Raw genomic sequence first — 14,994 nt, 5'->3', positions numbered from 1 at the left:
AATATAATACAATATAATTGGAAATTGAGCTAATGAATTAAGCAAAATAGGAAAGAGAATGAGTCCTGTAACCGAGAGGCCTACTGTGAAATCTAGGCGAGACGGTGAAGGCTCCCACACACTCCCCTGAACGCCAGAACTCGAAAGACGTCAGTCTAGTCTGCGACCAAGTTAATATAGAGTCCAGGTCCTGTGACCTATCATGTTGTTCTCTGGGAGATGTAGTCTTCTTCTGTAAGTTGCAGATTCAGTAAAATTATTCATGCTTTATATGATGTTATGATGTGGAATACTGATAGCAAAATTACAAAATTATTAAACCATGACACCCTGAATCTTCTATACCAGGTGCCTTTGTCCAACTCTACAAAACCCAGAGAGAGTCATAAGAGCCCTCTTGTAAAAAATCTGAAACCACCAAAGTCATAGAATCATAGAATCACAAGGTTGGAAAGCACCTATAAGATCATCTAGTCCAACCGTCCTCCCTTTACCATACCTAAAGAAAACCCTAAACCATGTCTCCTAGCTCCCTATCCAGATGCTTCTTGAACATTGCCAGTGATGGTGACTCCACCACCTCCCTGGGCAGGCTATATCAATGCCTGACCACTCTCTGAGAAAAAATGTTCCTTCTTATATGCAGTCTAAACCTCATCTGATAAAACTTGTGGCCATTTCCTCGGGTCCTGCTTGTTTCCTGGAAGAAGAAGCCAAGCCCCTCATCATCACAAGCTCCTTTCAGGAAGTTGTAGAGTGCAATGAGTTCTCCCCTGAGCCTCCTCTTCTCCAGGCTAAACAATCCCAGCTCCCTCAGCTGCTCCTCACAAGCCTTTTGCTCCAGACCCCTCACCAGTTTCATTGCCTTTCTCTGGACACGTTCCAGGGCCTCAATGTCTTTCTAGTAGTGAGGAGCCCAAAACTGAACACAGTACTCAAGATGCGGCCTCACCAGAGCTGAGTACAGAGTCTGTAATATCAACACACTCATGGACTAGAAGAACATTGTGGGTCTCACCCTACAGTGAGACCTTTCCATTTAGAATTTGTAATTTCAAGTCAGCCTGCTGTATCAGATACTGCAAGGCTGAGAATTTCCAGTATTTCTGCATATAGAAAAGGTTTCAGTCAGGTCATAATCTTAACCTGTTTTAGCCTTTGGCTGTGTGGAATTTGTGGAAGCAAGAAGGTAAAATATTGTGGGATCAGTTATTAAAAAAGATACCATTTGAGACCTTTCAAATAGTAGGGTAAGTCTCAAAAGCCATTGATTGCAGAACACTACCTGGATGCTTCAGGCAGGGAAAAAAAAAAACCATCGTTGTGATATGTTTCTATATTTCACCATTTATTTTTACTTACAGAGCACTAGTTTTGAGTAAGGAAGGAAAAGGTAAAATGTCTATATTAAGTATTTAGCAGTATGACTTAGTTGCTTTATTTTTGCTAAAATCAAGCAACAATCACTAATATATTATTAAAATCAAATCCTCTGAAGTGTCTGAATAGTGAGCGCAGAATACAGAATACCATATCTTAAGGTGTTTGTACAATGTAATAAAACACATGAAAGCTTTGTTAGAGTTGCTCAGATCTGAAGGAATATACAAGTCTTCCTTGTGTGCAACAAGACAAGTCCAAAGTTCTACTGAAGTCAACAGAGAAACTCATGGAATTCAAAGAGACAAGATTCCCTCCATTTAAATCCAATGTTTTACCTCAGAGTTCAGTCAGAATTCTTTTTGACCTATGCAAAAATGAAGAATGTCTCTTAATGGCTCTCTTTTATCAGGTACGGTATCAGGACTGTACCTGACATAAATGAAGAAATATTTGGAATAAATCTTAGAAATCTATTAAAATCAAGAAAAACAACAACAACAAAAAACACAAAGCAACAACAAAAAAACCTCCAACACTCACCTTTAAATGGCAGAAACATGGAATTTAATAAGTTTTATCCCGAATAACAGAAAAAAAAACAAAAAACAAAAACAAAACAAAAACAAACAAACAAACAAACAAACAAAACCAGAGCAAATAATGCCATTTTCAAGTCTATAGCAACTAAGGAATGGACCATAAATTTCTCAAGCATGTTAGAAACTTGGGAAACTAAAAGAATTAGAAAGGATTTCAGGTATTCATCAAGTTCTGAGGGTGACTGTATCAATGCTTCATAACAGAATGTTTTTAATTACCTGTTCAGTGTACACAAAGCTCTTCGTTGGAATGGTTTAAATCAACACAATTAATTTCAGCCTCTGACAAATATATATATATATATATATATATATATATATATATATATATATATTTCCTTTTTTCTGGCTACCTTGTATTTTATTCTGCTTTTGTCTTAAAATCCTCTTGATGTGAAACAGCTGCCATCTTCAACCTGATTAACAGATAGGCGTGGATTCTTTATTGCCAGCGTTAGCTTTACAGCACAAATCACACGGCTTCAAAAGGCTAGGGAAATGATCAGACTGCTCACAACTATTACAAATGATTTCAAGCAATTCACTGCTCCTAACTGTTGCTGCCTTTGCATATGATTTTCTCAGATAGTTCCTGAATACACTAACATGCTGTGTCAAGTTGATTTCTATAGTTCTGATGAGAAACAAAACAAAAGCTCTCATTTGAACACAATCCTGTGTAACTGATTATATTACAAATGTACTTTTTATTTGTTCCTATTGTTTCAAACTGCAGATGTCGATAGCATCTATATGTTTAGGAGTGAAAAGAAGGAAAGTGGTGTCTTCTTGATTCTGACATAATTTTTGACTTTTAAAGGTAGAATGATATTGCATATGTGGAGAAAAATATATAATGAAATGTGATGTAGAGGTACAGAAAGTTCAGTACATTTGTATAAGTGTTTTTACCTCATTAAAGACAATTGAGATTCTTTTGCAGAAGATCATGCTTTGTCACTTCAGTGTTTGCCATTATTTTCCTCTTCACAATTTTGTCACTGTTCATTACACTTTTAATGAGCATTTTATCTATTCACAGGCTAGTCATTGGTCTGCCAGTAACATTCCTAATTTCTTATAATTTCTAAGAAATAGGAAATGCCTCAGCCTTTCCTCACTCATCTCCATGAATCAGAATCCTTTTTCTCTTGGTCTAATGCAGTGAATTCCAGTGTCCTTATCTCCCTTAGATTTCATATCGCCAAATTCTCTCTCAACTTTACTGCATTCAAAAGCAGTTTTAAAACTCAGTTCATAACCCCTATTTTACTATAGGCAGATATTCTCTGCCTCCTGCTTCAGATACAGGTGACACTGTAGCATCATCTACAGCATTCTGAGAACTCTGCCTATTCAACAGAGTTACACTTTCACCTGCAGACATAGTGACATTTTCAGCAGAAGTTTCCTCATCTAAATAGAATCATTTCCTCTGGTAGTTCCTGTATCTGAACACGTCCACCAAATGCTCTTACATTACTTATCCCCTTTGCATTTCTGACTAGCTTTACAACTCTAATGTTCAGGCACAGCTTGGCCTCCCTCACTGACCTCAATTTGTTCATTCTTTCATAAAGCTTTCAGAGAAATGTATCTCAAACACAGTCATCTTCCACTTCCTTTCTAGTTTGGTTGACTTTAGATGAATAGCGTGGCTCAATTTTTTTCTTCTTCTCTAGGCATTTTGCAAGGCTGGAGTTTGCCATGTTTTTATTTGTTTGTTTTTGCTTCTTTTCCTGTATTTGTCCAGTAATTTTGTAATCTACCTCAACCTTGCTTATTTCTTCTGATCCTAATGACCCTATCTCTGTGTTTCCTTTCCTTGTGCCACACAAATTTTGCCCCCCTACCCTCTCCTTTACAGGCTTCTCTGAGCAGAGATAGCTGCATTTCAAACTGTGCCTTCTACTGTGAGCCTCATTTGAATCTGTTTTGTAGTCAGCTTAAGTTCTTTGCAAATTGGTTGCTTTACTCTGCAAGACGGAATGACAACTTCCCTCATATATATCACTGACTTATAATGCAGATTGCTAAACTATTTGAGAAAAATACTACACAATCCTTTGATAAATGCCCATATAAACATGGATGTACAAAGCTGCTTCAGTCACTTGTCGCCATTAAGAAGCCTCACCTTGTGCATTATGTAACACTTCTGTGCCCCTATTCAGTTTATTAATTCAATGCTATTACTACATAGCAACCTGTATGATCCTGTTGCCCCTTATTCCCACATGGAAAGTACCTCCTGTTTTTTTTTGTCATCTCTTCCAAACTTGCAGATTGATACTTTGCTGCTGCTTCTGCACTTACAGTTTGCAACTGTCTAGCCAACTTCCTCAGACTGACTGACTCCATCTCTTTCTGAAATGCAGCAGTAACCCAATCTGTAATCAGCACACTGAAGCAGTTCTGTTCTTTTTTTTTTTTTTTTTTTTCCCTTTTCTTTTCTTGCTTACTATATCCTATCCTTTAGGTCTCTCTTAACATTGTGTTCCTATCATTTTTCACTATAATCTTCTATGGCTTAGTCCATGTTTGTAACTCTTTTGTGCAATGTTTGTATGAATGATGAGATACAAAATCACAGCATGCTCTACTGAGCTATTATAGCAGGTCATTGGTCATCTTCCTTGCTACCACGAAATCTGGTGACATATTTTGGACACTTCTATGACCAGAAGCCTCATGTCAATGGATATGAAGACATACTCTACCATTTATATATCCCTTACCTATTTATCAACCCAACTATGGAACCTTTAAAGACTGATAATAAGCTTTTAACCTCACAGGCATCGCTTCTGAAATATTTTCAAAGAGCATGATTTAATTTCAAAATTGGTTCTGCTTGACTGTTTCTTTTTGACAGATTTTTACATTGACCTGCAATTTCATCACTGTCTATTCTTAAAAATCCTTCCTCTATAGTCACCAGTGAATAACATATTTTCTGAGGACATCAAGCCTTTCCTGGATAACAGTTAAGGAATTCTTTTGCAAGTTCTATAAAATACTTGCACCATCTTTCCCTCACAAGAATATTTCTGGAATTATTTTAAATAAAGACATATTTCCAGTGGCTATTTTTTCTTCTGTTTTAAATCCCTCTTTAAAAATGCCTTATCACAAATCCACCAAATAAATGAAAGCACATTAATCTAACCCAACCCTCCTGCTTACATCCAACCACCTCGTTATTTTATTTTATTTTTTTTGTCTCGTCTTTTATTATTACTACATACCAACATCCTTGTGAAGTTCATATAGGCGTGATGGCATTCATCATGGTACCATACCTCTGAGGAGAGGAAATGATCATTTTTCCTCCCCCCACATTCTTACTATTGACCAAGGTTATTCTCTTTATCATGTGCAGATTTTATTGAGTGATGCCAAGTGAGATGAATAGAAGCAAATAATGACAGTACTGCAGTGATGAAATGAGAGACAGAGGTCGTCTAGGTTTTATACTGAACAAATTGAGTCACATCCACTTCTCATCCATTATTTAGGGGTGATTGGGCAGGCTTGGCTTCTATAGATTTGATAATCATTCAGATGTCCATATTAAATATGTAACATAAATTTCTCATTTGGCTGTCGATGACTTGTCACTGCAAAACAACAATGCATAAAAAGAGCTATAATGTATGGATTCTCAGAAATACTTGACATAAATAAATATGTAAAAGGCAGATAATAAAATCTGTTTCTGTCTGCCTGCCAGCTAGCCTTCATGTCAGACTGGACAGACCCATCTAATACTGTGATTTTATGCAGCTGTATCCTATGAATATTGGCCTGCACACTAGAGATTAAAGCACAGCAGATGTTTCTCTGCAGGCTAACAAATATATCACCCCTGATAACGAATGACAAATGTTGTTCCATATTGTGTCAGACAAAACCAGGGCTCTTGTAAAACAAGTGTTACAGCTGGAATAGGATATTTTAACACAGTTACCTAAGGAGTAGACAAACAGACAGTTGTCTGCTCAAAAGGTAGCAGAATCCTAACCTGTAGAGATGCAGGCATTGCAGCAATCAAGTGTTCAGGAGAATGGGGGGGGAGGGGAGAGAATCAACTAATATGAAATATTCATGGTTTCCTCTATATTTCTGTTAGATTCTTGGTTGTAATCTTCTCATAGATCATTTCTAACTATCTTACACTCTTCCTTGTTTACGGTGACATAATAGAGAGTGAAATGGTATGGAGAAAAGGTATGTGAGGGTTGAAGTTATGCAGAAAGTCCAAATGATGAACCGATTATGTTTATTATCCTTCAATCCCATAATGTCCCAATGGATTCCATGAGGTGGAAAGATTAATGGAAGCAGAGAAGGATGGACAAAAATAGCTGGACTGTTATGAGATACTATACTGTGGCTAATTAGTTCACTGTTATTTACAATCATTTTATTTGGGTCATTTTTTTCCCCCTTGCACATATTAGTGACATGTTAATGTGTGGTCAGCATCATGTCTCATCAGTATTTCTTGGCAGCATGGAAGTAGTAGTAAGTTCTCCTGCTTTATCTAATTGTCTGTTAATTCAGCATCCTTTATTTTTTCTCTTGCAAAAATAACCTTCACATGAGACAATACTCTTGAAAACTCAGCAATTAAGGAAGATGGGATCGTATTTTGATGATCAGAATATGTGTAAATTTCAGCTGCTGTACTTTCTGAATGTATTCCATTAGCATATTTTCCTCAGCTCTCAAGTTGTCATTTGTCCACTGAATGAAGTACTAAAATAAATTTGTTTTACTGCTGGCAGAGACAACTGAGGAAAAAGGCAATCCAGCAGCATGGCAACTTTCAATCACTTCCTGACTTGTTAATGAACTTTTTTTTCCCTTTTCTAACCGAGACTTTGCTTTTGAGCTACGGTGTTTTCCCCAAGCCATTTTATACAATGAGATGGTAACAGTTGTTTGTCTGATAAAGCACGTACTATTTAGAACACAGATGTTTGATTATTATTTATTTCTCTCTGAAGCCTGCTAATTCAGTCCCAAATGACCTTTTTTTTTCCTTTTGCTTAAATTTAATTTGGAATGTATGTTGTTGGTAAGTGACAGATAGTTTAATTATTAATAGGATCCCGCAATGCAATGCAACATAGTTTTAAAGTCATCTGGGGCCAAAACAACACTACTTCTTTCCTTCCTTATGCTTCTGGGATTCCTTGAAGAATACAAAGGTAATTACAAAACTCATGACAAATCTGTATCTATTATGTCCTTTCCTCAACATTTGTGCTTGCCTATGGTTTTACAAAGAAGCATTCATACTATGAAATGGTAATAAATGAGCAGAGATTTCTCATATGGTTGCTTTCTTGAGAGGCCAGGTTACCTGGGGAGTAAGAGGCGGGGGGGAATGGAGTAAGAGAGAAAAGAGAGGAGGGGGTTGACATGCTGAATACTCAAGCTGTAGCATGATGCTGAGACAAAGGTGTACACACTTCGAGCCCTGCTGAAGGAAGTGACCCTGTGAGATGTGGTCACCTTCAAGAAGTATAATCAACACAGGCTCAAAATATGATTTGGAAAGGAGGACTGGGAAAACATGAGGAAAACAAAACTGAGGCAGAAGCTATAGGGATAATGGACAGTATCTTCAAAATGAACCCCCAAGAGAGGTATTTAACTATACTGATGACTTATACCTTGTAAGGTTTTGAATGTCTTTTCCTAATAACTTCTGTGCACACAGGACACTTAATGTTTTTGGACAAATACAGTTGAGTGTGTGTGTGGAAAGGTATTATAAATTCTGCTTCTGGTGCATAATATATTACAAAGATTGCAAAACTCCAAAAGTGCCCACACTGCAACCCAAGATTAGGTATAAGTCTAAACCTTGATGATGTGTTTAGACACTGAAATTGAGATTCACTCCTAATCCTACATTTATGGATGGTTCCCAGAGCTTTCAAGGGAAAGGACAGGGATACACAGGGACTTTTCAACTTCAGATTTGACTATACAATGTGAAATAAAATAAACATTATGGAATAGAAGATCCTACAGGACATACAGAGATAGGTATCAGTTATGATAGATCTGAGTGAGATTTTAGGGGGGTGTCTGATAGGCTATAAAGGTGAGATGCCCAGAGCTGGGCAGTTAAAGATGAAGGATGGAAGTTGCTTGGTGAAATATTATTGGTATGTCATTCCCCCAAACAACTGTATAAAGATGAATGAACATGCATATCTCAAGAGAACCACAGTTTAATATGAGGAAACTACATTAAGCTACGTAAACAAAATTTATTTCTTGTATAATCTGTTTTAAAACCTTGCTATAAACACATTAAGATACAAGGAACTAAACCAGGGAGGGAAAAAAAAAAAAAAAAAAAAAAAGGAAAAAAATGCAATCATTTCATAACTCTCCATCCCTAGTCCAACATGTGAGAACAGAATTCAGCAGAGTCACATAAGAGATTGAGAATCATGTCAGAACCTCTCAGTGTGCTGGTGTTTGTAAATACACATGGTGTAACCAGTGCACAGAGAGATGTCAAGATCTGTCTATGAAAGATCATATGTTCATGGGAAGTGATCCGTGATTTTCAGTAAATAAATACAGATTTTCAATTATTTTTATTAATTTTCTGAAAACTTGGAGAGCAGAACAAAGTGTGAAACTAAAAAGCTAACCAGTGATTTAATAACAATAATAGGAAATGAAAACAAGAATACAGTAGTCCCTTCCAAGACAAACATTCTATGACTCACAGGTTAATTAGTAATAGGATAAGAAGTAATGTCCTTAAGTTGTGCAGGGAAAATTCAAGTTGAATATTAGAAAATAATTATTCTCTGAAAGAGTGAATAAACTTTGGAAAAAGCAGTCCAGGGAAGTGGTGCAGTCACCATCGCTGGAGGTGTTCCAGAAGTGTGTAGATGTGGCACTTAGGGACCTGGTTTAGTGGACATGGTAGCAATGGGTTGACAGTTGGGCTTAATGATCATAAAGGTATTTTCCAATATTAATAATTCTTTGATTCTGTGAATACTCTCATACACCCAAATATATTAAAAAATAAAAAGGTAAAAATAACAAACCTCAAGTGTGATGTTAAATTATTTCTAGCCCTCATACCAATTATTTTAAATTCTATGGCTTTGCTTATACAGCATCATACTATGAATTTATACATCAGCTTCACTGTTTTAATATGGGAATGAACTCAAGACTACTGAGTTGATCCCTGGGAGATATCATACACCATCATAGGCTTCCAAGATTAAGCAAGATCAGAGAATTCTTTCAGAGATTTCTGTCTCTCTTACATTTTGTCATTCTTCTACTGAGTTTCTAATGTCATTATTTCTTGGGGTTTGGTCTGTGGGGGAGAACTGTCAAAAAACAAGACCACAAAACCCATAAAACAGACTGTGTCACCCATGAAGATAGGGCCCAAGCTTCCATTTCCAAATGGTGGTACAAAATCCAGTGACTACTCTGGGGCTTTGACCCCATATTCTCACAAAAGATTGCTTCACAAGAGTGGAAGGGGAAATAGTTTGTCTACAAGGCTCCTCAAAAAAGTACACAGGGTATTGAAGTTCCCACTACACAGCCTTTTCTCTTCAGAATGCTTCTGCCAAAAAGGTTCTCACATGGGATTGCTCTCTTTCTGCTTGGAACATAATTGGCAGAAAGACAGGCATTACCATCAACCTCCAGCAATATCATGCTCCCAGAAGGTCTGAATTCATTCATAGGGCTTCTTTGCAATGAAAAGCCTTAAAAGAAAACCCCATCATGTACAATTCAGTTGGGAGGAATCCCAAAGAAAAAAAAAAATTGTACTAGATGGGGCCAAATTCTTTCCTATTATACAGCAAAGGCTATCAAACCTTCCTGAATTTACTGTGTACATCATGCTCACTGCCACATAGGAGATGAACAATTGAAATTACTCCTAAAAGCAACACTAAACAATAGAGAAGACTGCGGAAAATAGAAGAAAGTAAGAGTGCTTCATTTTGGAATATGTACTTTTTCCCAAAGGTTGTAGTTGAAATGATGAGACTTGAAAATCTATTATTACTAATAGAGAATTCAGATATTGTTTATTTTTACTTCAAAAGCTGCTTCAAAATGATAACTGTAAAACAACCATTTCCCCCATAACAAGTCTTTTATGAATAAAGATCTTCATCATCTAGCTACAATTAACTTGAACTTGTTCGTCCAGTAAGAGCTCTTTACTACAACAGCAATATATATATACAAAAAAAAAACCAAAGTTGACCAGGAATGTTTTTTTCCTCATAAGAGACAAAACAACTGGTGGGAATGAAGAGCCACTCAGCAGCAATTACATTAGATTCTCTGAAATGGCAACAATTAACAATGAAGCACATGCCAAACCGCAGTTATACAAGCATTTCTTACTCTAAAAATAAACAGTGGCATTCATAAATGCCATTGTTTGGTTTTTTGGTTTTTTTTTTTTTTGCCATTGATATATACTTATTTTTCAACAGTGATCATTTATGTTTGAGAAAAGTATGTGGTGACTGTTACGCTCTCAGAATTAAGTTTATTATATTTGTCATTTTATATCTTCTAATTAAGTGCCTGACTCACCATTTTTGTAGAAGACAACATTCCTTTAATTCCATTGAACCGAGAGTAAATTTTATACACTCAAATTAAAGTAAATTTTACACATTCAAATGGGTGCCCCTTATGTGTTTCTGTAAGTTGGAAAATTCACAAACCTTCTGAGATATTATTAGAGAGATTGTCTGTGTACTTTCATATTTCTGTATGGAATGTGTTAAAGGTGGTAATTATGTTTGGCCCACTTTCATGAAACCCAATACCAAATGAATATGTAGAATTTACCCTAAATTAGCATCTTGACCCTAGGCATGACCTACGTTAGGTGGGCTTTTTCAGTGGTGCCCAGGGACAGGACCAGGGGAAATGGGCACAAACTGGAACACAAATAAACTGGAACTTTTTTTACTGTGAGGGTGACAGAGCACTGGAACAGACTGCCCAAATAGATTGCAGAATCTCCTTCTCTGGAGATATTCAGAACCAGCCTGGATGCTTTCCTGTGCAACATACTGTAGGGAACCTACTTTAGTAGGGGGGTTAGATTCAATGGTCTCTAGATACTCCTTCCAACCCCTACAAATCTGTGTGATTCACAGTGACTGCTGGTTTAGCGATTGCAACCTGCAACACAGCTGCTAAAATTAGGCTATTGGATATCAGTAACAAGTGGACAAAAATTCTCCTTCTCTTCCTAGGTGAAATTAATCTGGGAAAATAGGACAAATGGAAGAAATCTTGTCTTCAGTCACTACAGTCAATGGAGAACATAGTGGCACAGCATCTTTCACCTTTTCAGAATCCACAGGGTTGCATGGATAGGATATCATGCTGCCATTTAGCACCCACCCTTCTGTGGGAATACAAGAAAAGCTGTTCAGAGCAGCAGTGTGGAGCAAGATAAACATCACCCTTCTATAACCAGCACTATGGAGTCAAGTGATCTTTGTCTGAAGAGGCCTTGACCTTTTGCTGCAGCAACAGAAACTGTTGAAACTGTTCAGGTCATTATCCAAAACTTTGAGTAGATCACAGAATCACAGAATCTACATGGCAGTCAGCCTCAGCTTCATCCCAGGGAAGGTGATGGAATAGCTTATTCTGGATATCATAAAGCAAGTGGAAGAAAAGAACATTACTGGGAGTAGTCAGCAGGGATTCACCAAAGGGGAATCATGCTTGACCAATCTGGTGTTCTTCAATGATATCATCCCTGTCAGGGTAGATGAGGGAAAGGGTACTGAATGTTGTGTACCCTGAGTTCAGCGAGGCTTTCAACACTGTCTCTCCCATAACAACATTGTAGGTGAGCTTAGGAATATATGTGGAATAGATATGTGGGACAGATGAGTGGACAGTGATGTGGATTGAGAACTGGCTGACTGGCAGAGTTCAGAAGGTTGTCATCAGCTGTGCAGTCTCTAGCTGAAGACCTGTAGGGAACATTGTTCTCCAGGAGTTAGTACTGGGTCCAGTTTTCTTCAACATGTCCATGGATGACCTGCATGAAAGAACAGAGTGCACCCTCAGCAAGTTTGCTGGTAGTATGAAGCTGGGAGACACAAAGTGGAAGGCTGTGCTGCGATTCAGTGAAATCTGGACAAGCTGAAGAGTTGGGTGGAGAGGAAATTCATGATGTTCCACAAGAAAAAGTGTAGAGTCCTACACCTGGGGACACTGGATGGGGACAGGCTCTTTTCAAGAGTGTGCAGCAACAGAGCAAGAGACAATGAGAACAAACTGGAACACAGCATGTTCCATACGAACATGAAGAAAAAACTCCTTACTTTGAGGATGACAGAGCACTGGTACAAGCTGACAAGAGATGTTATGGAGACTCCTTCTCTGGAGATATTAAAAATCTGCCTGGATGCATTCCTGTGCACAGGAATAGCTTTGACTGTCACAAGTCCGTGGGACCAGATGGGCTCTGCCCTCAGGTGCTGAAGGAGCTGGTGGGAGTGATTGCTGAGCCACCCTCCATCGTCTGCCAGTGCTCCTGGTTAACTGGAGAGGTCCCAGAGGACTGAAGACTTGCCAGCGTGACTCCCATCTACAAGAATGGCTGTAAGGAGGATCCGGGTAACTACAGGCCCGTCAGCCTGACCTTGGTACTGGGGAAAGTTATAGAACAAATCATCTTGGGTGAGGTCACACAGCATGTGCGTGGTGTCCAGGGGATCTGGCCCAGCCAGCATGGGTTCATGAAAGGCAGGTTGTGTTTGACCAGCCTCATTTCCTTCTATGACAGGGTAGAAGAGGGAAAGGATGTTGTTGAAGTCTACCCAGATTTCAGCAAAGCCTTTAACACAGTTACTCACAGTGTTCTCTCAGGGAAACTGGCTGCCTGTGGCCTGGAAAGGTATACCCTTCTTTGGGTAAGGAACTGGCTAGAGGGCCAAGCCCAACAGGTAGTGGTTAATGAAGTTAAGTCTAGCTGATGACCCGTTGTAAGAGGCCATGCTTTTTACATTACTGTCTCAAAGTTTGCTGAAATGGACAAGTTCAGGCAAGTCCTGGCCAAGGTTCCAGTACTCCCTTTGTCTGAGACACACAGGAACCAAGGTTCGAGAAATCCCTTTGTTTAGGAGATGGACAAGTCGGGAGCTACGAAAGGGAGATAAGATGCTGATTAATGGCCCTTAAGTGGTCTTTTTGTGTGGGCCTATCTCAAGGAAGATGGCCATCTCCGAGGAATTCACATGACACTGACCCGAGCCTTCCAGAAATGTCACGAAGGCTGGGAAGAAGTAGGATAAAAAGGGCACGTACAAACCCCGAATTGAGGTTTTCTGACACCAAATGCCTCACTACGGAAACAAGGAGGTTTTTCTGTCATCAGATGCCTCTCTACGTGAATGCCTTCATGCTGAAGAAGGTGACTGCATGCTGAAGAACCTTTTAGGTTTCTAGGTATCTGACCTCAGATTCCTCCACCGTTGTCCTACTGCTGCCTACTGTCTCTCCTGGGATTGCTGCTCGAGACTTTGCTCCGTGAGACCAACGTTAACAACGTGCTACAGGACGCTGCTGCATCCAGGAGGTGACTATTCCCCGCTTTAACGTAATTCTTGCTCTTTTCTACCTTTTTCTATTGCCTACTTTCCCTTCCCCATCACTCTAATTTTGACATTTCGTCGCTCTCCCTTCCCCATCCCCTCAGTTGTCTATCATTTCTAATAAACTGGTCGGATCAACATTTGAATGCTCTTCTTCTTAATCTCACGCCGGGCATAACATATCAAAAGAACCTTTGCCTCACTCCTAAATTGGAGCGAGACACCCGTTACAAGTGGTGTCCCCCAGGGGTTGGTACTGAGGTCCATCTTGTTTAACATCTTCGTTAATGACCTAGATGAGGGGATTGAGTGTACCCTCAGTAAGTTTGCAGATGACACCAAGTTGGGAGGTGGTGTTGATCTGCCTGAGGGTAGGGAGGCCCTTCAGAAGGATCTGGATAGGCTGGATGGCTGGGCTGAGGTGAATAGGATGAGGTTCACCAAGGCCAAGTGCCGGGTCCTGCACTTTGGCTACAATAACCCCATGCAGTGCTATAGGCTTGGGGATGAGTACCTAGATGACTATGAAGAGGAAAGGGACCTGGAGATGTTGGTCGATGCTCAGCTGAGCATGAGCCAACAGCAGTTGGCCAAGAAGGCCAACAGCATCCTGGTCTGTATAAGAAATAGTGCGACTAGTGGGATCAGAGAGGTAATCAACCCCCTGGTGAGTCTGCATATCGAGTATTGTGTTCGATTTTGGGTTCCTCACTACAAGAAAGACATCGAGACCTTGTAATGTGTCCAGATAAGGGCAATGAAACTGGTGAGGGGTCTGGAACACAAGTCTTATGAGGAGCAGTTCAGGGAACTGGGATTGTGTAGCCTGGAGAAGAGGAGGCTCAGGGAAGACCTCATTGTACTCTACAACTTCCTGAAAGGAGCTTGTGATGAGGAGGGGTTTGGTCTCTTCTCCCAGGCAACAAACAGGACCTGAGGAAATGGACACAAGTTGTACCAGAGGAGGTTTAGATTAGACATAAGGAAAAACTTCTTCTCACAGAGAGTGGTCAGGCACTGGAATGGCTGCCCAGGGAGGTGGTGGAGTCACCGTCCCTGGCAGTGTTCAAGAGGCATCTGGGTGAGGAGCTGCGAGATTTTGTTTAGTGGCTTGTGGTAGCAGTGGTGATGGGAGGAGAGTTGGACTAGATGATCTTGTAGGTCCTTTCCAACCTTGTGATTCTATGATTCTGTGTAATCTAATGTGTCAAAGCAGCTATAGTAAGGGGGTTGAACTTGATCTCCAGAAGTCCCTACTAAACCGTAAGAATCTGTTTGATGTGAAGTTATTATCTACCACCTGGGCTAGGTGCAGTAGGTCAAATGGAGATTCAGTGTCAATGGACATTAGG

This window comes from Coturnix japonica, chromosome 2 (genome assembly GCF_001577835.2).
Source record: "Coturnix japonica isolate 7356 chromosome 2, Coturnix japonica 2.1, whole genome shotgun sequence".
Classification (NCBI taxonomy): Eukaryota; Metazoa; Chordata; class Aves; order Galliformes; family Phasianidae; genus Coturnix; species Coturnix japonica.
The sequence above is the reverse complement of the archived record's forward strand: the minus strand, read 5'-3'. Positions refer to the sequence as shown.